At 48.2% G+C, this 25,493-nt stretch overlaps 20 non-coding genes and 2 pseudogenes across 20 annotated transcripts; 5 read left to right on the top strand and 17 right to left on the bottom strand.

Annotated features, from left to right (window-relative positions):
* Positions 1-646: 646 nt before the first annotated feature.
* On the bottom strand, positions 647-810 carry LOC134992740 (U1 spliceosomal RNA). The gene has a single exon (XR_010196854.1). It is a non-coding gene; the product is annotated as a U1 spliceosomal RNA (small nuclear RNA).
* Positions 811-1,484: 674 nt separating this feature from the next.
* On the bottom strand, positions 1,485-1,647 carry LOC134992648 (U1 spliceosomal RNA). The gene has a single exon (XR_010196781.1). It is a non-coding gene; the product is annotated as a U1 spliceosomal RNA (small nuclear RNA).
* Positions 1,648-1,799: 152 nt separating this feature from the next.
* Positions 1,800-1,963, bottom strand: LOC134992610 (U1 spliceosomal RNA). Its single transcript, XR_010196744.1, has one exon. It is a non-coding gene; the product is annotated as a U1 spliceosomal RNA (small nuclear RNA).
* A 698-nt stretch (positions 1,964-2,661) lies between these two features.
* On the bottom strand, positions 2,662-2,797 carry LOC134992661 (U1 spliceosomal RNA; annotated as a pseudogene).
* Positions 2,798-2,949: 152 nt separating this feature from the next.
* LOC134992739 (U1 spliceosomal RNA) lies at positions 2,950-3,113 on the bottom strand. The gene has a single exon (XR_010196853.1). It is a non-coding gene; the product is annotated as a U1 spliceosomal RNA (small nuclear RNA).
* Positions 3,114-3,787: 674 nt separating this feature from the next.
* On the bottom strand, positions 3,788-3,950 carry LOC134992654 (U1 spliceosomal RNA). Its single transcript, XR_010196787.1, has one exon. It is a non-coding gene; the product is annotated as a U1 spliceosomal RNA (small nuclear RNA).
* A 152-nt stretch (positions 3,951-4,102) lies between these two features.
* Positions 4,103-4,266, bottom strand: LOC134992712 (U1 spliceosomal RNA). The gene has a single exon (XR_010196827.1). It is a non-coding gene; the product is annotated as a U1 spliceosomal RNA (small nuclear RNA).
* Positions 4,267-4,940: 674 nt separating this feature from the next.
* LOC134992634 (U1 spliceosomal RNA) lies at positions 4,941-5,103 on the bottom strand. Its single transcript, XR_010196768.1, has one exon. It is a non-coding gene; the product is annotated as a U1 spliceosomal RNA (small nuclear RNA).
* A 152-nt stretch (positions 5,104-5,255) lies between these two features.
* On the bottom strand, positions 5,256-5,419 carry LOC134992734 (U1 spliceosomal RNA). The gene has a single exon (XR_010196848.1). It is a non-coding gene; the product is annotated as a U1 spliceosomal RNA (small nuclear RNA).
* A 698-nt stretch (positions 5,420-6,117) lies between these two features.
* On the bottom strand, positions 6,118-6,253 carry LOC134992660 (U1 spliceosomal RNA; annotated as a pseudogene).
* Positions 6,254-6,405: 152 nt separating this feature from the next.
* Positions 6,406-6,569, bottom strand: LOC134992680 (U1 spliceosomal RNA). Its single transcript, XR_010196800.1, has one exon. It is a non-coding gene; the product is annotated as a U1 spliceosomal RNA (small nuclear RNA).
* A 3,240-nt stretch (positions 6,570-9,809) lies between these two features.
* LOC134992605 (U1 spliceosomal RNA) lies at positions 9,810-9,973 on the bottom strand. The gene has a single exon (XR_010196739.1). It is a non-coding gene; the product is annotated as a U1 spliceosomal RNA (small nuclear RNA).
* A 671-nt stretch (positions 9,974-10,644) lies between these two features.
* On the bottom strand, positions 10,645-10,807 carry LOC134992677 (U1 spliceosomal RNA). Its single transcript, XR_010196797.1, has one exon. It is a non-coding gene; the product is annotated as a U1 spliceosomal RNA (small nuclear RNA).
* Positions 10,808-10,959: 152 nt separating this feature from the next.
* On the bottom strand, positions 10,960-11,123 carry LOC134992711 (U1 spliceosomal RNA). Its single transcript, XR_010196826.1, has one exon. It is a non-coding gene; the product is annotated as a U1 spliceosomal RNA (small nuclear RNA).
* Positions 11,124-11,794: 671 nt separating this feature from the next.
* Positions 11,795-11,957, bottom strand: LOC134992675 (U1 spliceosomal RNA). The gene has a single exon (XR_010196795.1). It is a non-coding gene; the product is annotated as a U1 spliceosomal RNA (small nuclear RNA).
* Positions 11,958-12,109: 152 nt separating this feature from the next.
* On the bottom strand, positions 12,110-12,273 carry LOC134992728 (U1 spliceosomal RNA). Its single transcript, XR_010196843.1, has one exon. It is a non-coding gene; the product is annotated as a U1 spliceosomal RNA (small nuclear RNA).
* Positions 12,274-12,944: 671 nt separating this feature from the next.
* Positions 12,945-13,107, bottom strand: LOC134992642 (U1 spliceosomal RNA). Its single transcript, XR_010196775.1, has one exon. It is a non-coding gene; the product is annotated as a U1 spliceosomal RNA (small nuclear RNA).
* Positions 13,108-13,251: 144 nt separating this feature from the next.
* LOC134992691 (U5 spliceosomal RNA) lies at positions 13,252-13,367 on the top strand. Its single transcript, XR_010196807.1, has one exon. It is a non-coding gene; the product is annotated as a U5 spliceosomal RNA (small nuclear RNA).
* A 7,471-nt stretch (positions 13,368-20,838) lies between these two features.
* LOC134992694 (U5 spliceosomal RNA) lies at positions 20,839-20,954 on the top strand. Its single transcript, XR_010196810.1, has one exon. It is a non-coding gene; the product is annotated as a U5 spliceosomal RNA (small nuclear RNA).
* A 286-nt stretch (positions 20,955-21,240) lies between these two features.
* LOC134992695 (U5 spliceosomal RNA) lies at positions 21,241-21,356 on the top strand. Its single transcript, XR_010196811.1, has one exon. It is a non-coding gene; the product is annotated as a U5 spliceosomal RNA (small nuclear RNA).
* Positions 21,357-21,630: 274 nt separating this feature from the next.
* Positions 21,631-21,746, top strand: LOC134992696 (U5 spliceosomal RNA). Its single transcript, XR_010196812.1, has one exon. It is a non-coding gene; the product is annotated as a U5 spliceosomal RNA (small nuclear RNA).
* Positions 21,747-22,021: 275 nt separating this feature from the next.
* On the top strand, positions 22,022-22,137 carry LOC134992699 (U5 spliceosomal RNA). Its single transcript, XR_010196815.1, has one exon. It is a non-coding gene; the product is annotated as a U5 spliceosomal RNA (small nuclear RNA).
* The last annotated feature ends 3,356 nt before the right edge of the window (positions 22,138-25,493 follow it).

Raw genomic sequence — 25,493 nt, 5'->3', positions numbered from 1 at the left:
TAAAGGAGATTCAACTGAGGCAGCACAAGGGAACTCTCATCTGGGGACAACAACTGCAGGGAGAACACATATTTTCAGATGAACATGTGAGGGCAGAAGGCTGCCTAATACTGAAGCACCCCCAAACAACAAACCAAATGCAACAACTAGTGCAAGCATTCCTGGGGGAAGGCCTGCAGCAGATGGATTTGCATATGGTGATGTCATCCAAGCAGTGGGTCAAAGTTGGCTTCAACCCTCGTCTGCATATGAAAAGAGAAAAGGGGCGTGCAGGGCATGGCGGCCTTTTGCAGCGCTTGGATGACCCCTAGTTTGCATTACACACCTCCTCCCTCCTTCGGTGTGGGGCTCATGTTGGCTATGCCCCAGCCCCTGAAGCATTCAAGCTGATTTCTTGCAGCAGCTTGGCACTGCAACAGCTCCAGAGCTGCTCTGTAAGGCAAGTAAAAGGGTGTGGGCCCTGCAGCACTACCTGTAGTTTGCATTGTGCATTGGAAGGCACAAAGTAAGCAGACGGGAGGAGAAGTCAGGATAGTGCACAAGGGTATAGAAGGGAGCGGCTGAAGAAAAGAGAAGTGGAAACAGACAGCAAACTAGGCTGGAGAGAGACCTGAGACAAAGAGATCTGAATTATACGAGAGCCGACCAGAGGAAAGCACAAACACAGTCTCCCACTACCACAAATAATGCAGTCAAGTTTCCCACATTTGGGGAAATCACAGGGGTCAGCATACCCAAAATGCAATGAATGAACCTCACCCTGGGAGAAAAATCTTCATGACCATGGTATCTCCTATGCAAAATAAGTATGATTTGGAATAGGGCTGGGGAGGGCCGCTGCTCATGCACATCTCTGTCAAGTAAAGGAGATTCAACTGAGGCAGCACAAGGGAACTCTCATCTTGGGACAACAACTGCAGGGAGAACATATATTTTCAGATGAACATGGGAGGGCAGAAGGCTGCCTAATACTGAAGCACCCCCAAACAACAAACCAAATGCAACAACTAGTGCAAGCATTCCTGGGGGAAGGCCTGCCGCAGATGGATTTGCATATGGTGATGTCATCCAAGCAGTGGGTCAAAGTTGGCTTCAACCCTCGTCTGCATATGAAAAGAGAAAAGGGGCGTGCAGGGCATGGTGGCCTTTTGCGGCGCTTGGCTGACCCCTAGTTTGCATTAAACACCTCCACCCTCCTTTGGTGTGGGGCTCATGTTGGCTATGCCCCAGCCCCTGAAGCATTCAAGCTGATTTCTTGCAGCAGCTGGGCACTGTAACAGCTCCAGAGCTGCTCTGTAAGGCAAGTAAAAGGGTCTGGGCCCTGCAGCACCACCTGTAGATCGCATTGTGCGTTGGAAGGCACAAAGTAAGCAGACAGGAGGAGAAGTCAGGATAGTGCGCAAGGGCATAGAAGGGAGCGGCTCAAGAAAAGAGAAGTGGAAACAGACAGCAAACTAGGCTGGAGAGAGACCTGAGACAAAGAGATCTGAATTATACGAGAGCCGACCAGGGGAAACACAAATTATGCAGTCAAGTTTCCCACATTTGGGGAAATCGCAGGGGCAGCACACCCAGAGTGCAATGGGTGAGCCTTGCCCTGGGAGAAGCACCTTCATAATCATAGTATCTCACCTGGCAGGTAAGTAGGAGTTGGGCTAGAGCTGGGGAGGGTCGCTGTTCGGGCACCCCCCTGTGAAGTGAAGGAGATCCAACTGAGGTAGCACAAGGGAACTCTCGAAAGAAGAACAAGGCTAGAGGAAGATCTGAGACAAAGAAATCTGACTTTTTCCAGAGCTGACCAGAGGAAAGCACAAACACAGTCCCCCACTACCACAAATAATGCTGTCGAGTTTCCCACATTTGGGGAAATCACAGGGGTCAGCATACCCAGAATGCAATGAATGAACCTCACCTTGGGAGAACAATCTTCATGACCATGGTATCGCCTATGCAAAATAAGTATGATTTGGGATAGGGCTGGGGAGGGCCGCTGCTCAGGCACATCTCTGTCAAGTAAAGGAGATTCAACTGAGGCAGCACAAGGGAACTCTCATCTGGGGACAACAACTGCAGGGAGAACACATATTTTCAGATGAACATGTGAGGGCAGAAGGCTGCCTAATACTGAAGCACCCCCAAACAACAAACCAAATGCAACAACTAGTGCAAGCAATCCTGGGGGAAGGCCTGCAGCAGATGGATTTGCATATGGTGATGTCATCCAAGCAGTGGGTCAAAGTTGGCTTCAACCCTCGTCTGCATATGAAAAGAGAAAAGGGGCGTGCAGGGCATGGCGGCCTTTTGCAGCGCTTGGATGACCCCTAGTTCGCATTACACACCTCCACCCTCCTTCGGTGTGGGGCTCATGTTGGCTATGCCCCAGCCCCTGAAGCATTCAAGCTGATTTCTTGCAGCAGCTGGGCACTGTAACTGCTCCAGAGCTACTCTGTAAGGCAAGTAAAAGGGTGTGGACCCTGCAGCACTACCTGTAGTTCGCATTGTGCGTTGGAAGGCACGAAGTAAGCAGACGGGAGAAGTCAGGATAGTGCGCAAGGGCATAGAAGGGAGCGGCTCAAGAAAAGAGAAGTGGAAACAGACAGCAAACTAGGCTGGAGAGAGACCTGAGACAAAGAGATCTGAATTATACGAGAGCCGACGAGGGGAAACACAAATTATGCAGTCAAGTTTCCCACATTTGGGGAAATCGCAGGAGCAGCACACCCAGAGTGCAATGGTTGAGCCTTGCCCTGGGAGAAGCACCTTCATGATCATAGTATCTCACCTGGCAGGTAAGTAGGAGTTGGGCTAGAGCTGGGGAGGGTCGCTGCTCGGGTTCCCCCCTGTGAAGTGAAGGAGATCCAACTGAGGCAGCACCAGGGAACTCTTGAAAGAAGAACAAGGCTAGAGGAAGATCTGAGACAAAGAAATCTGACTTTTACCAGAGCTGACCAGAGGAAAGCACAAACACAGTCTCCCACTACCACAAATAATGCAGTCAAGTTTCCCACATTTGGGGAAATCACAGGGGTCAGCATACCCAAAATGCAATGAATGAACCTCACCCTGGGAGAAAAATCTTCATGACCATGGTATCTCCTATGCAAAATAAGTATGATTTGGAATAGGGCTGGGGAGGGCCGCTGCTCATGCACATCTCTGTCAAGTAAAGGAGATTCAACTGAGGCAGCACAAGGGAACTCTCATCTTGGGACAACAACTGCAGGGAGAACATATATTTTCAGATGAACATGGGAGGGCAGAAGACTGCCTAATACTGAAGCACCCCCAAACAACAAACCAAATGCAACAACTAGTGCAAGCATTCCTGGGGGAAGGCCTGCCGCAGATGGATTTGCATATGGTGATGTCATCCAAGCAGTGGGTCAAAGTTGGCTTCAACCCTCGTCTGCATATGAAAAGAGAAAAGGGGCGTGCAGGGCATGGTGGCCTTTTGCGGCGCTTGGCTGACCCCTAGTTTGCATTAAACACCTCCACCCTCCTTTGGTGTGGGGCTCATGTTGGCTATGCCCCAGCCCCTGAAGCATTCAAGCTGATTTCTTGCAGCAGCTGGGCACTGTAACAGCTCCAGAGCTGCTCTGTAAGGCAAGTAAAAGGGTGTGGGCCCTGCAGCACTACCTGTAGTTCGCATTGTGCGTTGGAAGGCACAAAGTAAGCAGACAGGAGGAGAAGTCAGGATAGTGCGCAAGGGCATAGAAGGGAGCGGCTCAAGAAAAGAGAAGTGGAAACAGACAGCAAACTAGGCTGGAGAGAGACCTGAGACAAAGAGATCTGAATTATACGAGAGCCGACCAGGGGAAACACAAATTATACAGTCAAGTTTCCCACATTTGGGGAAATCGCAGGAGCAGCACACCCAGAGTGCAATGGGTTAGCCTTGCCCTGGGAGAAGCACCTTCATGATCATAGTATCTCACCTGGCAGGTAAGTAGGAGTTGGGCTAGAGCTGGGGAGGGTCGCTGCTCGGGTACCCCCCTGTAAAGTGAAGGAGATCCAACTAAGGCAGCACAAGGGAACTCTCGAAAGAAGAACAAGGCTAGAGGAAAATCTGAGACAAAGAAATCTGACTTTTACCAGAGCTGACCAGAGGAAAGCACAAACACAGTCCCCCACTACCACAAATAATGCAGCTGAGTTTCCCACATTTGGGGAAATCACAGGGGTCAGCATACCCAAAATGCAATGAATGAACCTCACCCTGGGAGAAAAATCTTCATGACCATGGTATCTCCTATGCAAAATAAGTATGATTTGGAATAGGGCTGGGGAGGGCCGCTGCTCATGCACATCTCTGTCAAGTAAAGGAGATTTAACTGAGGCAGCACAAGGGAACTCTCATCTGGGGACAACAACTGCAGGGAGAACACATATTTTCAGATGAACATGGGAGGGCAGAAGGCTGCCTAATACTGAAGCACCCCCAAACAACAAACCAAATGCAACAACTAGTGCAAGCATTCCTGGGGGAAGTTCTGCAGAAGACGGATTTGCATACGGTGATGTCATCCAAGCAGTGGGTCAAAGTTGGCTTCAACCCTCATCTGCATATGAAAAGAGAAAAGGGGCGTGCAGGGCATGGCGGCCTTTTGCGGTGCTTGGATGACCCCTAGTTCGCATTAAACACCTCCACCCTCCTTTGGTGTGGGGCTCATGTTGGCCATGCCCCATCCCCTGAAGCATTCAAGCTGATTTCTTGCAGCAGCTGGGCACTGTAACAGCTCCAGAGCTGCTCTGTAAGGCAAGTAAAAGGGTGTGGGCCCTGCAGCACTACCTGTAGTTTGCATTGTGCATTGGAAGGCACAAAGTAAGCAGACGGGAGGAGAAGTCAGGATAGTGCACAAGGGTATAGAAGGGAGCGGCTGAAGAAAAGAGAAGTGGAAACAGACAGCAAACTAGGCTGGAGAGAGACCTGAGACAAAGAGATCTGAATTATACGAGAGCCGACCAAGGGAAACACAAATTATGCAGTCAAGTTTCCCACATTTGGGGAAATCGCAGGGGCAGCACACCCAGAGTGCAATGGGTGAGCCTTGCCCTGGGAGAAGCACCTTCATGATCATAGTATCTCACCTGGCAGGTAAGTAGGAGTTGGGCTAGAGCTGGGGAGGGTCGCTGTTCGGGCACCCCCCTGTCAAGTGAAAGAGATCCAACTGAGGCAGCACAAGGGAACTCTCGAAAGAAGAACAAGGCTAGAGGAAGATCTGAGACAAAGAAATCTGACTTTTTCCAGAGCTGGCCAGAGGAAAGCACAAACACAGTCCCCCACTACCACAAATAATGCAGTCGAGTTTCTCACATTTGGGGAAATCACAGGGGTCAGCATACCCAGAATGCAATGAATGAACCTCACCCTGGGAGAACAATCTTCATGACCATGGTATCGCCTATGCAAAATAAGTATGATTTGGGATAGGGCTGGGGAGGGCCGCTGCTCAGGCACATCTCTGTCAAGTAAAGGAGATTCAACTGAGGCAGCACAAGGGAACTCTCATCTGGGGACAACAACTGCAGGGAGAACACATATTTTCAGATGAACATGTGAGGGCAGAAGGCTGCCTAATACTGAAGCACCCCCAAACAACAAACCAAATGCAACAACTAGTGCAAGCATTCCTGGGGGAAGGCCTGCAGCAGATGGATTTGCATATGGTGATGTCATCCAAGCAGTGGGTCAAAGTTGGCTTCAACCCTCGTCTGCATATGAAAAGAGAAAAGGGGCGTGCAGGGCATGGCGGCCTTTTGCAGCGCTTGGATGACCCCTAGTTTGCATTACACACCTCCTCCCTCCTTCGGTGTGGGGCTCATGTTGGCTATGCCCCAGCCCCTGAAGCATTCAAGCTGATTTCTTGCAGCAGCTGGGCACTGTAACTGCTCCAGAGCTACTCTGTAAGGCAAGTAAAAGGGTGTGGGCCCTGCAGCACTACCTGTAGTTCGCATTGTGCGTTGGAAGGCACGAAGTAAGCAGACGGGAGAAGTCAGGATAGTGCGCAAGGGCATAGAAGGGAGCGGCTCAAGAAAAGAGAAGTGGAAACAGACAGCAAACTAGGCTGGAGAGAGACCTGAGACAAAGAGATCTGAATTATACGAGAGCCGACGAGGGGAAACACAAATTATGCAGTCAAGTTTCCCACATTTGGGGAAATCGCAGGAGCAGCACACCCAGAGTGCAATGGTTGAGCCTTGCCCTGGGAGAAGCACCTTCATGATCATAGTATCTCACCTGGCAGGTAAGTAGGAGTTGGGCTAGAGCTGGGGAGGGTCGCTGCTCGGGTTCCCCCCTGTGAAGTGAAGGAGATCCAACTGAAGCAGCACCAGGGAACTCTCGAAAGAAGAACAAGGCTAGAGGAAGATCTGAGACAAAGAAATCTGACTTTTACCAGAGCTGACCAGAGGAAAGCACAAACACAGTCCCCCACTACCACAAATAATGCAGTCGAGTTTCCCACATTTGGGAAAATCACAGGGGTCAGCATACCCAGAATGCAATGAATGAACCTCACCCTGGGAGAACAATCTTCATGACCATGGTATCTCCTATGCAAAATAAGTATGATTTGGGATAGGGCTGGTGAGGGCCGCTGCTCAGGCACATCTCTGTCAAGTAAAGGAGATTCAACTGAGGCAGCACAAGGGAACTCTCATCTGGGGACAACAACTGCAGGGAGACCACATCTTTTCAGATGAACATGGGAGGGCGGAAGGCAGCCTAATACTGAAGCACCATCAAATATCAAACCATGGCCCTCATTCCGAGTTGATCGCTCGCAAGGCGATTTTAGCAGAGTTACACACGCTAAGCCGCCGCCTACTGGGAGTGAATCTTAGCTTCTTAAAATTGCGACCGATGTATTCGCAATATTGCGATTACAAACTACTTAGCAGTTTCAGAGTAGCTTCAGACTTACTCGGCATCTGCGATCAGTTCAGTGCTTGTCGTTCCTGGTTTGACGTCACAAACACTCCCAGAGTTCGCCCAGACACTCCCCCGTTTCTCCGGCCACTCCTGCGTTTTTTCCGGAAACTGTAGCGTTTTTTCCCACACGCCCATAAAACGGCCTGTTTCCGCCCAGTAACACCCATTTCCTGTCAATCACATTACGATCGCCGGAGCGAAGAAAAAGCCGTGAGTAAAAATACTTTCTTCATTGTAAAATTACTTGGCGCAGTCGCAGTGCGAATATTGCGCATGCGTACTAAGCAGAATTTCACTGCGATGCGATGAAATTTACAGAGCGAACGACTCGGAATGAGGGCCCATATGCAACAACTAGTACAAGCACTCCTGGGGGAAGGTCTGCAGCAGACGGATTTGCATACGGTGATGTAAATCCAAGCAGTGGGCCAAAGTTGACTGGAACCCTCATCTGCATATGAAAAGAGAAAAGGGGCATGCAGGGCATGGCGGCCTTTTGCAGTGCTTGGATGACCCCTAGTTCGCATTAAACACCTCCACCCTCCTTTGGTGTGGGGCTCATGTTGGCCATTCCCCATCCCCTGATGCATTCAAGCTGATTTCTTGCAGCAGCTGGGCACTGTAACAGCTCCAGAGCTGTTCTGTAAGGCAAGTAAAAGGGTGTGGGCCCTGCAGCACCACCTGTTGTTCGCATTGTGCGTTGGAAGGCACAAATTAAGCAGACGGGAGGAGAAGTCAGGATAGTGCGCAAGGGCATTCTTTTCTCTTAGTCCGGGGGCAAGGCTTCAAAATGGGGTCTGCAACGGAGGAGACACAGGGGGCGTGGTCACAGCAGCTTTTCTCTACAGTCTGCACCAGCAGGAGCCTACACCATTTTTTATGATCACGCTGAACTGCAGTGCGACTGCAATTACAGCATGGTCAAGAAGGGAGGCGTCATGCTGGGTGGCCATGCCCTGTCACTGTGCAGGAGCCAGCACCGCTCACACACTAGTCCCCGGGTGCAGCCCCCAACCCCCGGGACACCCGGAGCAACAAAATGTAGATTCAGGCCACCAGGCCACGCCCCTACCTATGAAACCATGCCTCCTTTTTACCATTGCGCTGTTTATCTGCGCGCACTGCATTACAATCTCCCTCGCCACCTCTCTGGGTGTCACCAGTGATAGTGACACCTCTGCCATGCTTGTAGCAGCTGGTCCTAAGATCTACGCCTCAAGCCCTGAGTGTTTGCCCTTGTGACTTGTTGATCATCATAGCGAAGCAGATGCTTACAGAAAACTGCAGGGGCTTAGATTGAAAATAAAAACAATTGATGGGTATAAGGTAGAGAGGAGCGGGTTCGGTTCTCCGAGAACCGAATTCCCCACGAACTCCACGTGGTTTACATTGGTCCGAGGCAGGCTCGGTTGTTCCTGCCTGACTCGGAAAACCTGAACAAGGGAAAATGTCATCATCCCGCTGTCAGATTCTCGTGAGATTCGGATTCCATATAAAGAGCTGCGCGTTGCTGCCATTTTTACTCGTGCATTGAAGAGAGAGCGGAGAGGACGTGGCTATGTTCTCTCAGTGGAAATCTCAATATCAGTGCTCAGTATCAGTGGTTACTTATTGCTGCTCAGTAATACTAGTAGTGTGTCTCTCCTGATCAGTGTCAGTTCTCAGTAGTATCCTCATCAGTGCTCAGTATCACTGCTCATTGTCTTGTGCTGCATTGTGGTGCTCAGCATACTACAGTACATTACTAATAGTCCAGTGCTGCATCTTGCTGCTCAGTGTCAGTTCTAGTATCCTCATCAGTGCTCACTATCACTGCTCATTGCATTGTGGTGTTCTGTATACTACAGTAACATAGTAATATAGTATATATAGAGGAGCGGGTTCGGTTCTCCGAGAACCGAATTCCCGACGAACTCCACGTGGTTTACACTGGTCCGAGGCAGGCTCGGTTGTTCCCGCCTGACTCGGAAAACCTGAACAAGGGAAAATGTCATCATCCCGCTGTCGGATTCTCGCGAGATTCGGATTCCATATAAAGAGCTGCGCGTTGCCGCCATTTTTACTCGTGCATTGAAGAGAGAGCGGAGAGGACGTGGCTATGTTCTCTCAGTGGAAATCTCAATATCAGTGCTCAGTATCAGTGGTTACTTATTGCTGCTCAGTAATACTAGTAGTGTGTCTCTCCTGCTCAGTGTCAGTTCTCAGTAGTATCCTCATCAGTGCTCAGTATCACTGCTCATTGTCTTGTGCTGCATTGTGGTGCTCAGCATACTACAGTACATTACTAATAGTCCAGTGCTGCATCTTGCTGCTCAGTGTCAGTTCTAGTATCCTCATCAGTGCTCACTATCACTGCTCATTACATTGTGGTGTTCTGTATACTACAGTAACATAGTAATATAGTAACATATGGTAACATAGTTTTTGAGGTTGAATAGAGGCAAATTGCCCATCGTGTTCAACCTGTTTTAAGTTGTGATGATTCTACATACTTGCTGAATAATGTTTTATGACTAGTTAGCTACTATAACTCATGTTACCCCCGGATTAACCATGTTGATATTTTAAGTATTATAACCTTGGATAGCTTTTTCATTCAGAAATGTATCCATTCCTTTTTTAAATCCAATTACAGAGTCCGCCATTACCACCTTCCCTGGCAGGGAATTCCACATCCTGATTGCCCTAACAGTGAAGATCATAGTATCTCACCTGGCAGGTAAGTAGGAGTTGGGCTAGAGCTGTGGAGGATTGCTGCTCGGGCACCCCCTGTCAAGTGAAGGAGATCCAACTGAGGCAGCACAAGGGAACTCTCGAAAGAAGAACAAGGCTAGAGGAAGATCTGAGACAAAGAAATCTGACTTTTACCAGAGCTGACCAGAGGAAAGCACAAACACAGTCCCCCACTACCACAAATAATGCAGTCGAGTTTCCCACATTTGGGGAAATCACAGGGGTCAGCATACCCAGAGTGCAATGAATGAACCTCACCCTGGGAGAACAATCTTCATGACCATGGTATCTCCTATGCAAAATAAGTATGATTTGGGATAGGGCTGGGGAGGGCCGCTGCTCAGGCACATCTCTGTCAAGTAAAGGAGATTCAACTGAGGCAGCACAAGGGAACTCTCATCTGGGGACAACAACTGCAGGGAGAACACATATTTTCAGATGAACATGGGAGGGCAGAAGGCTGCCTAATACTGAAGCACCCCCAAACAACAAACCAAATGCAACTACTAGTGCAAGCATTCCTGGGGGAAGGCCTGCAGCAGACGGATTTGCATATGGTGATGTCATCCAAGCAGTGGGTCAAAGTTGGATTCAACCCTCGTCTGCATATGAAAATAAAAAAGGGGTGTGCAGGGCATGGCTGCCTTTTGCGGCGCTTGGATGACCCCTAGTTCGCATTAAACACCTCCACCCTCCTTCGGTGTGGGGCTCATGTTGGCTATGCCCCAGCCCCTGAAGCATTCAAGCTGATTTCTTGCAGCAGCTGGGCACTGTAACAGCTCCAGAGCTGCTCTGTAAAGCAAGTAAAAGGGTGTGGGCCCTGCAGCACTACCTGTAGTTTGCATTGTGCATTGGAAGGCACAAAGTAAGCAGACGGGAGAAGTAAGGATAGTGCGCAAGGCCATAGAATGGAGCGGCTTAAGAAAAGAGAAGTGGAAACAGACAGCAAACTAGGCTGGAGAGAGACCTGAGACAAAGAGATCTGAATTATACGAGAGCCGACCAGGGGAAACACAAATTATGCAGTCAAGTTTCCCACATTTGGGGAAATCGCAGGGGCAGCAAATCCAGAGTGCAATGGGTGAGCCTTGCCCTGGGAGAAGCACCTTCATGATTATAGTATCTCACCTGGCAGGTAAGTAGAAGTTGGGCTAGAGCTGGGGAGGGTCGCTGCTCGGGCACCCCCCTGTCAAGTGAAGGAGATCCAACTGAGGCAGCACAAGGGAACTCTCGAAAGAAGAACAAGGCTAGAGGAAGAACTGAAACAAAGAAATCTGACTTTTACCAGAGCTGACCAGAGGAAAGCACAAACACAGTCCCCCACTACCACAAATAATGCAGTTGAGTTTCCCACATTTGGGGAAATCACAGGGGTCAGCATACCCAGAATGCAATGAATGAACCTCACCCTGGGAGAACAATCTTCAAGACCATGGTCTCTCCTATGCAAAATAAGTATGATTTGGGATAGGGCTGGGGAGGGCCGCTGCTCAGGCACATCTCTGTCAAGTAAAGGAGATTCAACTGAGGCAGCACAAGGGAACTCTCATCTGGGGACAACAACTGCAGGGAGAACACATATTTTCAGATGAACATGGGAGGGCAGAAGGCTGCCTAATACTGAAGCACCCCCAAACAACAAACCAAATGCTACAACTAGTGCAAGCATTCCTGGGGGAAGGCCTGCAGCAGATGGATTTGCATATGGTGATGCCATCCAAGCAGTGGGTCAAAGTTGGCTTCAACCCTCGTCTGCATATGAAAAGAGAAAAGGGGCGTGCAGGGCATGGCGGCCTTTTGCGGCGCTTGGATGACCCCTAGTTAGCATTACACACCTCCACCCTCCTTCGGTGTGGGGCTCATGTTGGCTATGCCCCAGCCCCTGAAGCATTCAAGCTGATTTCTTGCAGCAGCTGGGCACTGTAACTGCTCCAGAGCTGCTCTGTAAGGCAAGTAAAAGGGTGTGGGCCCTGCAGCACTACCTGTAGATTGCATTGTGCGTTGGAAGGCACGAAGTAAGCAGACGGGAGAAGTCAGGATAGTGCGCAAGGGCATAGAAGGGAGCGGCTCAAGAAAAGAGAAGTGGAAACAGACAGCAAACTAGGCTGGAGATAGACCTGAGACAAAGAGATCTGAATTATACGAGAGCCGACCAAGGGAAACACAAATTATGCAGTCAAGTTTCCCACATTTGGGGAAATCACAGGGGCAGCACAACCAGAGTGCAATGGGTGAGCCTTGCCCTGGGAGAAGCACCTTCATGATCATAGTATCTCACCTGGCAGGTAAGTAGGAGTTGGGCTAGAGCTGGGGAGGGTCGCTGCTCGGGCACCCCCCTGTCAAGTGAAAGAGATCCAACTGAGGCAGCACAAGGGAACTCTCGAAAGAAGAACAAGGCTAGAGGAAGATCTGAGATAAAGAAATCTGATTTTTACCAGAGCTGACCAGAGGAAAGCACAAACACAGTCCCCCACTACCACAAATAATGCAGTCGAGTTTCCCACATTTGGGGAAATCACAGGGGTCAGCATACCCAGAATGCAATGAATGAACCTCACCCTGGGAGAACAATCTTCATGACCATGGTATCGCCTATGCAAAATAAGTATGATTTGGGATAGGGCTGGGGAGGGCCGCTGCTCAGGCACATCTCTGTCAAGTAAAGGAGATTCAACTGAGGCAGCACAAGGGAACTCTCATCTGGGGACAACAACTGCAGGGAGAACATATATTTTCAGATGAACATGGGAGGGCAGAAGGCTGCCTAATACTGAAGCACCCCCAAACAACAAACCAAATGCAACAACTAGTGCAAGCATTCCTGGGGGAAGGCCTGCAGCAGATGGATTTGCATATGGTGATGTCATCCAAACAGTGGGTCAAAGTTGGCTTCAACCCTCGTCTGCATATGAAAAGAGACAAGGGGCGTGCAGGGCATGGCGGCCTTTTGCGGCGCTTGGATGACCCCTAGTTCGCATTACACACCTCCACCCTCCTTCGGTGTGGGGCTCATGTTGGCTATTCCCCAGCCCCTGAAGCATTCAAGCTGATTTCTTGCAGCAGCTGGGCACTGTAACTGCTCCAGAGACGCTCTGTAAGGCAAGTAAAAGGGTGTGGGTCCTGCAGCACTACCTGTAGTTTGCATTGTGCGTTGGAAGGCACAAAGTAAGCAGACGGGAGAAGTCAGGATAGTGCGCAAGGGCATAGAAGGGAGCGGCTCAAGAAAAGAGAAGTAGAAACAGACAGCAAACTAGGCTGGAGAGAGACCTGAGACAAAGAGATCTGAATTATACGAGAGCCGACCAGGGGAAACACAAATTATGCAGTCAAGTTTCCCACATTTGGGGAAATCGCAGAAGCAGCACACCCAGAGTGCAATGGGTGAGCCTTGCCCTGGGAGAAGCACCTTCATGATCATAGTATCTCACCTGGCAGGTAAGTAGGAGTTGGGCTAGAGCTGGGGAGGGTCGCTGCTCGAGCATCCCCCTGTCAAGTAAAGGAGATTCAACTGAGGCAGCACAAGGGAACTCTCATCTGGGGACAACAACTGCAGGGAGAACACATATTTTCAGATAAAAATCTTGGTCATGCTCTGGTTTCTCTTCAGAACGAACAAATCTTTCGCCTTTTACTAAAGATTTCCGTGGAGAGGAGCAAAACCGAGTTTTATCTCAATTTTTGCATGCCCCATCTTTTTGGGGTTTCTTTTATCGGTTTAAAGATAGAATGAGTGTGCTTTAATGTAAGCTCATTTGCATAGAAATTAGAGATGAGCGCCTGAAATTTTTCGGGTTTTGTGTTTTGGTTTTGGGTTCGGTTCCGCGGCCGTGTTTTGGGTTCGAACGCGTTTTGGCAAAACCTCACCGAATTATTTTTGTCGGATTCGGGTGTGTTTTGGATTCGGGTGTTTTTTTCCAAAAACACTAAAAAACAGCTTAAATCATAGAATTTGGGGGTCATTTTGATCCCAAAGTATTATTAACCTCAAAAACCATAATTTACACTCATTTTCAGTCTATTCTGAATACCTCACACCTCACAATATTATTTTTAGTCCTAAAATTTGCACCGAGGTCGCTGTGTGAGTAAGATAAGCGACCCTAGTGGCCGACACAAACACCGGGCCCATCTAGGAGTGGCACTGCAGTGTCACGCAGGATGTCCCTTCCAAAAAACCCTCCCCAAACAGCACATGACGCAAAGAAAAAAAGAGGCGCAATGAGGTAGCTGTGTGAGTAAGATTAGCGACCCTAGTGGCCGACACAAACACCGGGCCCATCTATGAGTGGCACTGCAGTGTCACGCAGGATGGCCCTTCCAAAAAACCCTCCCCAAACAGCACATGACGCAAAGAAAAAAAGAGTCGCAATGAGGTAGCTGTGTGAGTAAGATTAGCGACCCTAGTGGCCGACACAAACACCGGGCCCATCTAGGAGTGGCACTGCAGTGTCACGCAGGATGGCCCTTCCAAAAAACCCTCCCCAAACAGCACATGACGCAAAGAAAAAAAGAGGCGCAATGAGGTAGCTGACTGTGTGAGTAAGATTAGCGACCCTAGTGGCCGACACAAACACCGGGCCCATCTAGGAGTGGCACTGCAGTGTCACGCAGGATGTCCCTTCCAAAAAACCCTCCCCAAACAGCACATGACGCAAAGAAAAAAAGAGGCGCAATGAGGTAGCTGTGTGAGTAAGATTAGCGACCCTAGTGGCCGACACAAACACCGGGCCCATCTAGGAGTGGCACTGCAGTGTCACGCAGGATGTCCCTTCCAAAAAACCCTCCCCAATCAGCACATGATGCAAAGAAAAAGAAAAGAAAAAAGAGGTGCAAGATGGAATTATCCTTGGGCCCTCCCACCCACCCTTATGTTGTATAAACAAAACAGGACATGCACACTTTAACCAACCCATCATTTCAGTGACAGGGTCTGCCACACGACTGTGACTGATATGACGGGTTGGTTTGGACCCCCCCCAAAAAAGAAGCAATTAATCTCTCCTTGCACAAACTGGCTCTACAGAGGCAAGATGTCCACCTCATCTTCACCCTCCGATATATCACCGTGTACATCCCCCTCCTCACAGATTATCAATTCGTCCCCACTGGAATCCACCATCTCAGCTCCCTGTGTACTTTGTGGAGGCAATTGCTGCTGGTCAATGTCTCCGCGGAGGAATTGATTATAATTCATTTTAATGAACATCATCTTCTCCACATTTTCTGGATGTAACCTCGTACGCCGATTGCTGACAAGGTGAGCGGCGGCACTAAACACTCTTTCGGAGTACACACTTGTGGGAGGGCAACTTAGGTAGAATAAAGCCAGTTTGTGCAAGGGCCTCCAAATTGCCTCTTTTTCCTGCCAGTATAAGTACGGACTGTGTGACGTGCCTACTTGGATGCGGTCACTCATATAATCCTCCACCATTCTATCAATGTTGAGAGAATCATATGCAGTGACAGTAGACGACATGTCCGTAATCGTTGGCAGGTCCTTCAGTCCGGACCAGATGTCAGCATCAGCAGTCGCTCCAGACTGCCCTGCATCACCGCCAGCGGGTGGGCTCGGAATTCTGAGCCTTTTCCTCGCACCCCCAGTTGCGGGAGAATGTGAAGGAGGAGATGTTGACAGGTCGCGTTCCGCTTGACTTGACAATTTTGTCACCAGCAGGTCTTTCAACCCCAGCAGACCTGTGTCTGCCGGAAAGAGAGATCCAAGGTAGGCTTTAAATCTAGGATCGAGCACGGTGGCCAAAATGTAGTGCTCTGATTTCAACAGATTGACCACCCGTGAATCCTTGTTAAGCGAATTAAGGGCTGCATCCACAAGTCCCACATGCCTAGCGGAATCGCTCCGTGTTAGCTCCTTCTTCAATGCCTCCAGCTTCTTCTGCAAAAGCCTGATGAGGGGAATGACCTGACTCAGGCTGGCAGTGTCTGAACTGACTTCACGTGTGGCAAGTTCAAAGGGCATCAGAACCTTGCACAACGTTGAAATCATTCTCCACTGCACTTGAGACAGGTGCATTCCATCTCCTATATCGTGCTCAATTGTATAGGCTTGAATGGCCTTTTGCTGCTCCTCCAACCTCTGAAGCATATAGAGGGTTGAATTCCACCTCGTTACCACTTCTTGCTTCAGATGATGGCAGGGCAGGTTCAGTAGTTTTTGGTGGTGCTCCAGTCTTCTGTACGTGGTGCCTGTACGCCGAAAGTGTCCCGCAATTTTTCTGGCCACCGACAGCATCTCTTGCACGCCCCTGTCGTTTTTTAAAAAATTCTGCACCACCAAATTCAAGGTATGTGCAAAACATGGGACGTGCTGGAATTTGCCCATATTTAATGCACACACAATATTGCTGGCGTTGTCCGATGCCACAAATCCACAGGAGAGTCCAATTGGGGTAAGCCATTCCGCGATGATCTTCCTCAGTTGCCGTAAGAGGTTTTCAGCTGTGTGCGTATTCTGGAAAGCGGTGATACAAAGCGTAGCCTGCCTAGGAAAGAGTTGGCGTTTGCGAGATGCTGCTACTGGTGCCGCCGCTGCTGTTCTTGCGGCGGGAGTCCATACATCTACCCAGTGGGCTGTCACAGTCATATAGTCCTGACCCTGCCCTGCTCCACTTGTCCACATGTCCGTGGTTAAGTGGACATTGGGTACAACTGCATTTTTTAGGAGACTGGTGAGTCTTTTTCTGACGTCCGTGTACATTCTCGGTATCGCCTGCCTAGAGAAGTGGAACCTAGATGGTATTTGGTAACGGGGGCACACTGCCTCAATAAATTGTCTAGTTCCCTGTGAACTAACGGCGGATACCGGACGCACGTCTAACACCAACATAGTTGTCAAGGACTCAGTTATCCGCTTTGCAGTAGGATGACTGCTGTGATATTTCATCTTCCTCGCAAAGGACTGTTGAACAGTCAATTGCTTACTGGAAGTAGTACAAGTGGGCTTACGACTTCCCCTCTGGGATGACCATCGACTCCCAGCGGCAACAACAGCAGCGCCAGCAGCAGTAGGCGTTACACGCAAGGATGCATCGGAGGAATCCCAGGCAGGAGAGGACTCGTCAGACTTGCCAGTGACATGGCCTGCAGGACTATTGGCATTCCTGGGGAAGGAGGAAATTGACACTGAGGGAGTTGGTGGGGTGGTTTGCGTGAGCTTGGTTACAAGAGGAAGGGATTTACTGGTCAGTGGACTGCTTCCGCTGTCACCCAAAGTTTTTGAACTTGTCACTGACTTATTATGAATGCGCTGCAGGTGACGTATAAGGGAGGATGTTCCGAGGTGGTTAACGTCCTTACCCCTACTTATTACAGCTTGACAAAGGGAACACACGGCTTGACACCTGTTGTCCGCATTTCTGGTGAAATACCTCCACACCGAAGAGCTGATTTTTTTGGTATTTTCACCTGGCATGTCAACGGCCATATTCCTCCCACGGACAACAGGTGTCTCCCCGGGTGCCTGACTTAAACAAACCACCTCACCATCAGAATCCTCCTGGTCAATTTCCTCCCCAGCGCCAGCAACACCCATATCCTCCTCATCCTGGTGTACTTCAACACTGACATCTTCAATCTGACTATCAGGAACTGGACTGCGGGTGCTCCTTCCAGCACTTGCAGGGGGCATGCAAATAGTGGAAGGCGCATGCTCTTCACGTCCAGTGTTGGGAAGGTCAGGCATCGCAAACGACACAATTGGACTCTCCTTGTGGATTTGGGATTTCAAAGAACGCACAGTTCTTTGCGGTGCTTTTGCCAGCTTGAGTCTTTTCAGTTTTCTAGCGAGAGGCTGAGTGCTTCCATCCTCATGTGAAGCTGAACCACTAGCCATGAACATAGGCCAGGGCCTCAGCCGTTCCTTGCCACTCCGTGTGGTAAATGGCATATTGGCAAGTTTACGCTTCTCCTCCGACAATTTTATTTTAGGTTTTGGAGTCCTTTTTTTTCTGATATTTGGTGTTTTGGATTTGACATGCTCTGTACTATGACATTGGGCATCGGCCTTGGCAGACGACGTTGCTGGCATTTCATCGTCTCGGCCATGACTAGTGGCAGCAGCTTCAGCACGAGGTGGAAGTGGATCTTGATCTTTCCCTAATTTTGGAACCTCAACTTTTTTGTTCTCCATATTTTATAGGCAGAACTAAAAGGCACCTCAGGTAAACAATGGAGATGGATGGATTGGATACTAGTATACAATTATGGACGGACTGCCACGGTTAGGTGGTATAAAAAAACCACGGTTAGGTGGTATATATTATAATAATAATACAATTATGGATGGACGGACTGCCTGCCGACTGCCGACACAGAGGTAGCCACAGCCGTGAACTACCGCACTGTACACTGGTTGATAAAGAGATAGTAGTATACTCGTAACAACTAGTATGACACTATGACGACGGTATAAAGAATGAAAAAAAAACCACGGTTAGGTGGTATATATTATAATAATAATACAATTATGGATGGACGGACTGCCTGCCGACTGCCGACACAGAGGTAGCCACAGCCGTGAACTACCGCACTGTACACTGGTTGATAAAGAGATAGTAGTATACTCGTAACAACTAGTATGACACTATGACGACGGTATAAAGAATGAAAAAAAAACCACGGTTAGGTGGTATATATTATAATAATAATACAATTATGGATGGACGGACTGCCTGCCGACTGCCGACACAGAGGTAGCCACAGCCGTGAACTACCGCACTGTACACTGGTTGATAAAGAGATAGTAGTATACTCGTAACAACTAGTATGACACTATGACGACGGTATAAAGAATGAAAAAAAAACCACGGTTAGGTGGTATATATTATAATAATAATACAATTATGGATGGACGGACTGCCTGCCGACTGCCGACACAGAGGTAGCCACAGCCGTGAACTACCGCACTGTACACTGGTTGATAAAGAGATAGTAGTATACTCGTAACAACTAGTATGACACTATGACGACGGTATAAAGAATGAAAAAAAAACCACGGTTAGGTGGTATATATTATAATAATAATACAATTATGGATGGACGGACTGCCTGCCGACTGCCGACACAGAGGTAGCCACAGCCGTGAACTACCGCACTGTACACTGGTTGATAAAGAGATAGTAGTATACTCGTAACAACTAGTATGACACTATGACGACGGTATAAAGAATGCAAAAAAAAACCACAGTTAGGTGGTATATATTATAATAATAATACAATTATGGATGGACGGACTGCCTGCCGACTGCCGACACAGAGGTAGCCACAGCCGTGAACTACCGCACTGTACACTGGTTGATAAAGAGATAGTAGTATACTCGTAACAACTAGTATGACACTATGACGGTATAAAGAATGAAAAAAAAACCACGGTTAGGTGGTATATATTATAATAATAATACAATTATGGATGGACGGACTGCCTGCCGACTGCCGACACAGAGGTAGCCACAGCCGTGAACTACCGCACTGTACACTGGTTGATAAAGAGATAGTAGTATACTCGTAACAATTAGGATGACACTATGACGGTATAAAGAATGAAAAAAAAACCACGGTTAGGTGGTAGGTATATAATAATAAATAATACAATTCTGGTCGGACGGACTGCCTGCCGTGTGCCGACACAGAGGTAGCCACAGCCGTGAACTACCGCACTGTACACTGGTTGATAAAGAGATAGTAGTATACTCGTAACAATTAGGATGACACTATGACGGTATAAAGAATGAAAAAAAAACCACGGTTAGGTGGTAGGTATATAATAATAAATAATACAATTCTGGTCGGACGGACTGCCTGCCGTGTGCCGACACAGAGGTAGCCACAGCCGTGAACTACCGCACTGTACACTGGTTGATAAAGAGATAGTAGTATACTCGTAACAATTAGGATGACACTATGACGGTATAAAGAATGAAAAAAAAACCACGGTTAGGTGGTAGGTATATAATAATAAATAATACAATTCTGGTCGGACGGACTGCCTGCCGTGTGCCGACACAGAGGTAGCCACAGCCGTGAACTACCGCACTGTACACTGGTTGATAAAGAGATAGTAGTATACTCGTAACAATTAGGATGACACTATGACGGTATAAAGAATGAAAAAAAAACCACGGTTAGGTGGTAGGTATATAATAATAAATAATACAATTCTGGTCGGACGGACTGCCTGCCGTGTGCCGACACAGAGGTAGCCACAGCCGTGAACTACCGCACTGTACTGTGTCTGCTGCTAATATAGACTGGTTGATATTTAAAGAGATATTAGTAGTATACAACAATACTATACTGGTGGTCAGGCACTGGTCACCACTCCTGCAGCAAAAGTGTGCACTGTTAATTAATATAATTGTACTCCTGGCTCCTGCTAACAACCTGCAGTGCTCCCCAGTCTCCCCCACAATTAATTATAAGCTTTTAATTTATACATTGATGACTGTGCAGCACACTGGGCTGAGCTGAGTGCACACAGACTGAGTCACATTGTGTGACTGACTGTGCTGTGTATCGTTTTTTTTTTCAGGCAGAGAACGGATATAGCAGAGAGAAGTGAACGGATATATTATATTAAATAAAAGTTAACTAGCAACTGCACTGGTCACTGACTGTGGTAAACTAACTCTGTCTGCGACTCTGCACAATCTCTCTCTATCTAATCTATCTATCTCTATTCTAATGGAGAGGACGCCAGACACGTCCTCTCCCTATCAATCTCAATGCACGAGTGAAAATGGCGGCGACGCGCGGCTCCTTATATAGAATCCGAGTCTCGCGATAGAATCCGAGCCTCGCGAGAATCCGACAGCATCATGATGACGTTCGGGCGCGCTCGGGTTAACCGAGCAAGGCGGGAAGATCCGAGTCGCTCGGACCCGTGGAAAAAAAAGTGAAGTTCGTGCGGGTTCGGATTCAAAGAAACCGAACCCGCTCATCTCTAATAGAAATGACAGTAAATGTTTGTTTCTTTTCAAACAGAACTTTCTTGACCATGCTACTTGCTTGAAAGATCTGGGAGCACATGGAATACAGTACAAACCATGCTTATAGCAAGGAGAAGACAGGTGAGAAATCTGCTTTCTTTCAAATTGGGCGCTCACTTTGATCTGAATGAGGACTGCTGGCACGGCACTCAGGCGACAGGTGGAATCTTGGTCATGCTCTGGTTTCTCTTCAGAACGAACAAATCTTTCGCCTTTTACTAAAGATTTCCGTGGAGAGGAGCAAAACTGAGTTTTATCTCAATTTTTGCATGTCCCATATTATTGGGGTTTCTTTTATCGGATTAAAGACAGAACGAGTGTGCTTTCTTGTTAGCTTTAATGTAAGTATATTTGCATAACAATGACAATAAATGTCTGTTTCTTTTCAAGCAGAACTTTCTTGACCATACTAATTGCTTGAAAGATCTGGGAGCACATGGAAAAGAGTACAAACCATGCTTATAGCAAGGGGAAGCCTGGTGAGAAATCTGCTTTCTTTCTTTCAAATTGGGTGCTCACTTTGAGCTGAATGAGGACTGCTGGCATGGCACTCAGGCGACAGGTGGAATCTTGGTCATGCTCTGGTTTCTCTTCAGAACGAACAAATCTTTCGCCTTTTACTAAAGATTTCCGTGGAGAGGAGCAAAACTGAGTTTTATCTCAATTTTTGCATGCCCCGTCCTATTGGGGTTTCTTTTATCAGTTTAAAGATAGAACGAGTGTGCTTTAATGTAAGCTCATTTGCGTAGAAATGACAGTAAATGTTTGTTTCTTTTCAAACAGAACTTTCTTGACTATACTAATTGCTTGAAAGATCTGGGAGCACATGGAAAAGAGTACAAACCATGTTTATAGCAAGGGGAAGCCTGGTGAGAAATCTGCTTTCTTTCTTTCAAATTGGGTGCTCACTTTGAGCTGAATGAGGACTGCTGGCATGGCACTCAGGCGACAGGTAGAATCTTGGTCATGCTGTGGTTTCTCTTCAGAACGAACAAATCTTTCGCCTTTTACTAAAGATTTCCGTGGAGAGGAGCAAAACTGAGTTTTATCTCAATTTTTGCATGCCCCATCTTATTGGGGTTTTATTTTATTGGTTTAAAGATAGAACGAGTGTGCTTTAATGTAAGCTCATTTGCATAGAAATTACAGTAAATGTTTGTTTCTTTTCAAACAGAACTTTCTTGACCACACTAATTGTTTGAAAGATCTGGGAGCACATGGAAAAGAGTACAAACCATGTTTATAGCAAGGGGAAGCCTGGTGAGAAATCTGCTTTCTTTCATTCAAATTGGGTGCTCACTTTGAGCTGAATGAGAACTGCTGGCATGGCACTCAGGCGACAGGTGGAATCTTGGTCATGCTCTGGTTTCTCTTCAGAACTAACAAATATTTCGCCTTTTATTAAAGATTTCCGTGGAGAGGAGCAAAACTGAGTTTTATCTCAATTTTTGCATGCCCCATATTATTGGGGTTTCTTTTATCAGTTTAAAGACAGAACGAGTGTGCTTTCTTGTTAGCTTTAATGTAAGTTTATTTGCATAACAATGACAGTAAATGTTTGTTTCTTTTCAAACAGAACTTTCTTGACCATGCTACTTGCTTGAAAGATCTGGGAGCACATGGAAAACAGTACAAACCATGCAGTATCACAAGAGCCTTTATTTGATCTTTCATGAAGATAGAGCAGAATTGAGGACACGTCAACAATTTCTGCCGAAGGTGGTTCATCTTTCCACATGGTGCCTTTGGCCACTGACACCTTCGTTGAGTCAAAGTCTCTGGCTGTGGTCAGAACTTTGAAAATTTATGTCACCAGAACGGTTCAGATTAGGCAAAACAGAGGCTCTGTTTGTCCTGTATGCTCCCAACATGATTGGGTGTCCTGCTTCCATGCAGACCATTATGCGCTGGATCTGTGGTAAGATTCAGCATGCTCATTCCACGGCAGGATTGCCGTTACTGAATTAGGTGAAGACCCATTCTACTAGAAAGGTGGGTTCATCCTGGGCAGCTGGTCGGGGAGTCTCGGCATTGCAACTTTGCCGAGCAGCTATTTAGTAAACACTTTTGCTAAGTTTTACAAGTTTGATACCTTGGCTGATGATAACCTCAAGTTGGGTCATTCGGTGCTGCAGAGTCGTACGCACTCTCCCACCCGTTCAAGAGCTTTGGTATAACCCCATGGTTCTTAATGTGACCCCAGCATCCTCTAGGTCGTATGAGAAAATAGGATTTTAATACCTACCGGTAAATCCTTTTCTCTTAGTACGTAGAGGATGCTGGGCACCCGTCCCAGTCCATACTGTGTCTGCAGTTATTACTTGTGGTTATACACATGTTGTGTTACGGTTCTGGTCAGCTTTTTGCTGCAATTGTTCATGCCGTTGGCTTGTGTTCTGTTGAATGCCACGTTCTGCGGCATGCTTAAGGTGTGAGCTGGTAAGATGCTCACCTTAGTTTAACTATAAATCCTTTCATCGAAATGTCCGTCTCCCTGGGCACAGTTCCTATAACTGGAGTCTGGAGGAGGGGCATAGAGGGAGGAGCCAGTTCACACCCTTTGAAAGTCTTAAAGTGCCCATGTCTCTTGCGGATCCCGTCTATACCCCATGGTTCTTAATGTGACCCCAGCATCCTCTACGGACTAAGAGAAAAGGATGCCCTTGTGTACTATCCTGACTTCTCCTCCCGTCTGCTTACTTTGTGCCTTCCAACGCACAATGCGAACTACAGGTGGTGCTGCAGGGCCCACACCCTTTTACTTGCCTTACAGAGCAGCTCTGGAGCTGTTACAGTGCCCAGCTGCTGCAAGAAATCAGCTTGAATGCTTCAGGGGATGGGGCATGGCCAACATGAGCCCCACACCAAAGGAGGGTGGGGGTGTTTAATGCGAACAAGGGGTCATCCAAGCACTGCAAAAGGCCGCCGTGCCCTGCATGCCCCTTTTCTCTATGGAATCCGAATCTCGCAAGAATCCGACAGCGGGATGATGACATTTTCCCTTGTTCAGGTTTTCCGAGTCAGGCGGGAACAACCGAGCCTGCCTCGGACCAGTGTAAACCACGTGGAGTTCGTGGGGAATTCGGTTCTCGGAGAACCAAACCCGCTCCTCTCTACCTTATACCCATCATTTTTTTTATTTTCAATCTAAGCCCCTGCAGTTTTCTGTAAGCATCTGCTTCGCTATGATGATCAACAAGTCACAAGGGCAAACACTCAGGGTGTGAGGCGTAGATCTTAGGACCAGCTGCTACAAGCATGGCAGAGGTGTCACTATCACTGGTGACACCCAGAGAGGTGGCGAGGGAGATTGTATGCAGTGCGCGCAGATAAGCAGCGCAATGGTAAAAAGGAGGCATGGTTTCATAGGTAGGGGCGTGGCCTGGTGGCCTGAATCTACATTTTGTTGCTCCGGGTGTCCCGGGGGTTGGGGGCTGCACCCGGGGACTAGTGTGTGAGCGGTGCTGGCTCCTGCACAGTGACAGGGCATGGCCACCCAGCATGACGCCTCCCTTCTTGACCATGCTGTAATTGCAGTCGCACTGCAGTTCAGCGTGATCATAAAAAATGGTGTAGGCTCCTGCTGGTGCAGACTGTATGTGCGCGCAGGAAGCCGCCACCATTTTTGTGATCACAGCGGCTGAATGTGATGTCATACAGCCGCTGTGACCACGCCCCCTGTGTCTCCTCCGTTGCAGACCCCATTTTGAAGCCTTGCCCCCGCACCGCTCCATCCCTGACTTGGAAATGGAGTGTTGCTGACCCACCTCTCCCCCCCTTCCCCGCCCCGATTGACAGGCAGAGGCGATCACATTCTCTGCGGGGTGCCGCAGAAAATGCAGGCACATGCGTATGCTCTTAGCAATTTTTGCAGTTGGATCGCTTATTGTGATTGCAATCCAACCTGAATCAGGCCCTATTACCTATCACAATGCGCTGCGGGCAGTACAAAATTGGGTTAATATAGGAGAAAAACCCCCAGACCTGTGCTCCTTAACTGTACCTGGTGGCTAGTGGAGCGGCTGCCCAGTAATCAGTGTCCACCGCAGTGCGCACACGGCCCACCCCCTACGGCCTCGCTCCCCTTCATCAGCGGCCTCGTGATCCGGAAGGGTGGTGTGTGTGTGACTGACCTTAGGATGAAACCGGAGCCTCCGCTGCAGTGACCCAGCAACCAGGGCACGGGAGTATACAGCGCCGCTGGGAGTGATGAAGCTGCAGTAAAGATGTCTATTAGACCTAGCCTGCTGCAGCCCTTGTAGATTCTCATAAAACAAGTTCTTCTTTTCTTGTCAAAATTAATAGCTAAGAATAGGCTGCCTGAGGCAGGCCCCTGTTAATTGGCCTGCTACTGAAGGCACCAACTACAAACTGAGCTCCCTGTTCATGGAAGCGGGGTTATAGAGGAGAATGCACTGAGCTTCTTGGGAACAGTCAAAAGCTTTGAGCCGGTTGGTGCCTCAGATCAAGATCCTACTCTACACCCCAATGTGAATCCTTGTGGAGTCCAGTGTACCCCACAGAAGAAATGAATGTGTCACACCCATTGGCAGCAACCTTAGAATAGCTGCTGACGGGCACAATTGAGAAAGGAAGGGGGGGGGGACATTTGAATCCAGCACATAGATGCAATTCAAATATGTAATTTGTACCTTCCTATTTTAAAATATAATGGATGAACCTCACCCTGTGAGAACAATCTTCATGATCAAGAGATCTAATATGTAAAATAAGTATGAGTTGGGATAGGGCTGGGGAGGGTGGCAGCTCGGGCAGCCCCTCCCCCGTCAAGTTAAGGAGATTCAACTGAGGAAGCACAAGGGAACTCT

This window comes from Pseudophryne corroboree, unplaced genomic scaffold, assembly GCF_028390025.1.
Source record: "Pseudophryne corroboree isolate aPseCor3 unplaced genomic scaffold, aPseCor3.hap2 scaffold_1218, whole genome shotgun sequence".
NCBI classification, from domain to species: Eukaryota; Metazoa; Chordata; class Amphibia; order Anura; family Myobatrachidae; genus Pseudophryne; species Pseudophryne corroboree.
Note: the sequence above shows the minus strand (reverse complement) of the source record. Positions and strands in the feature narration are given on the sequence as shown.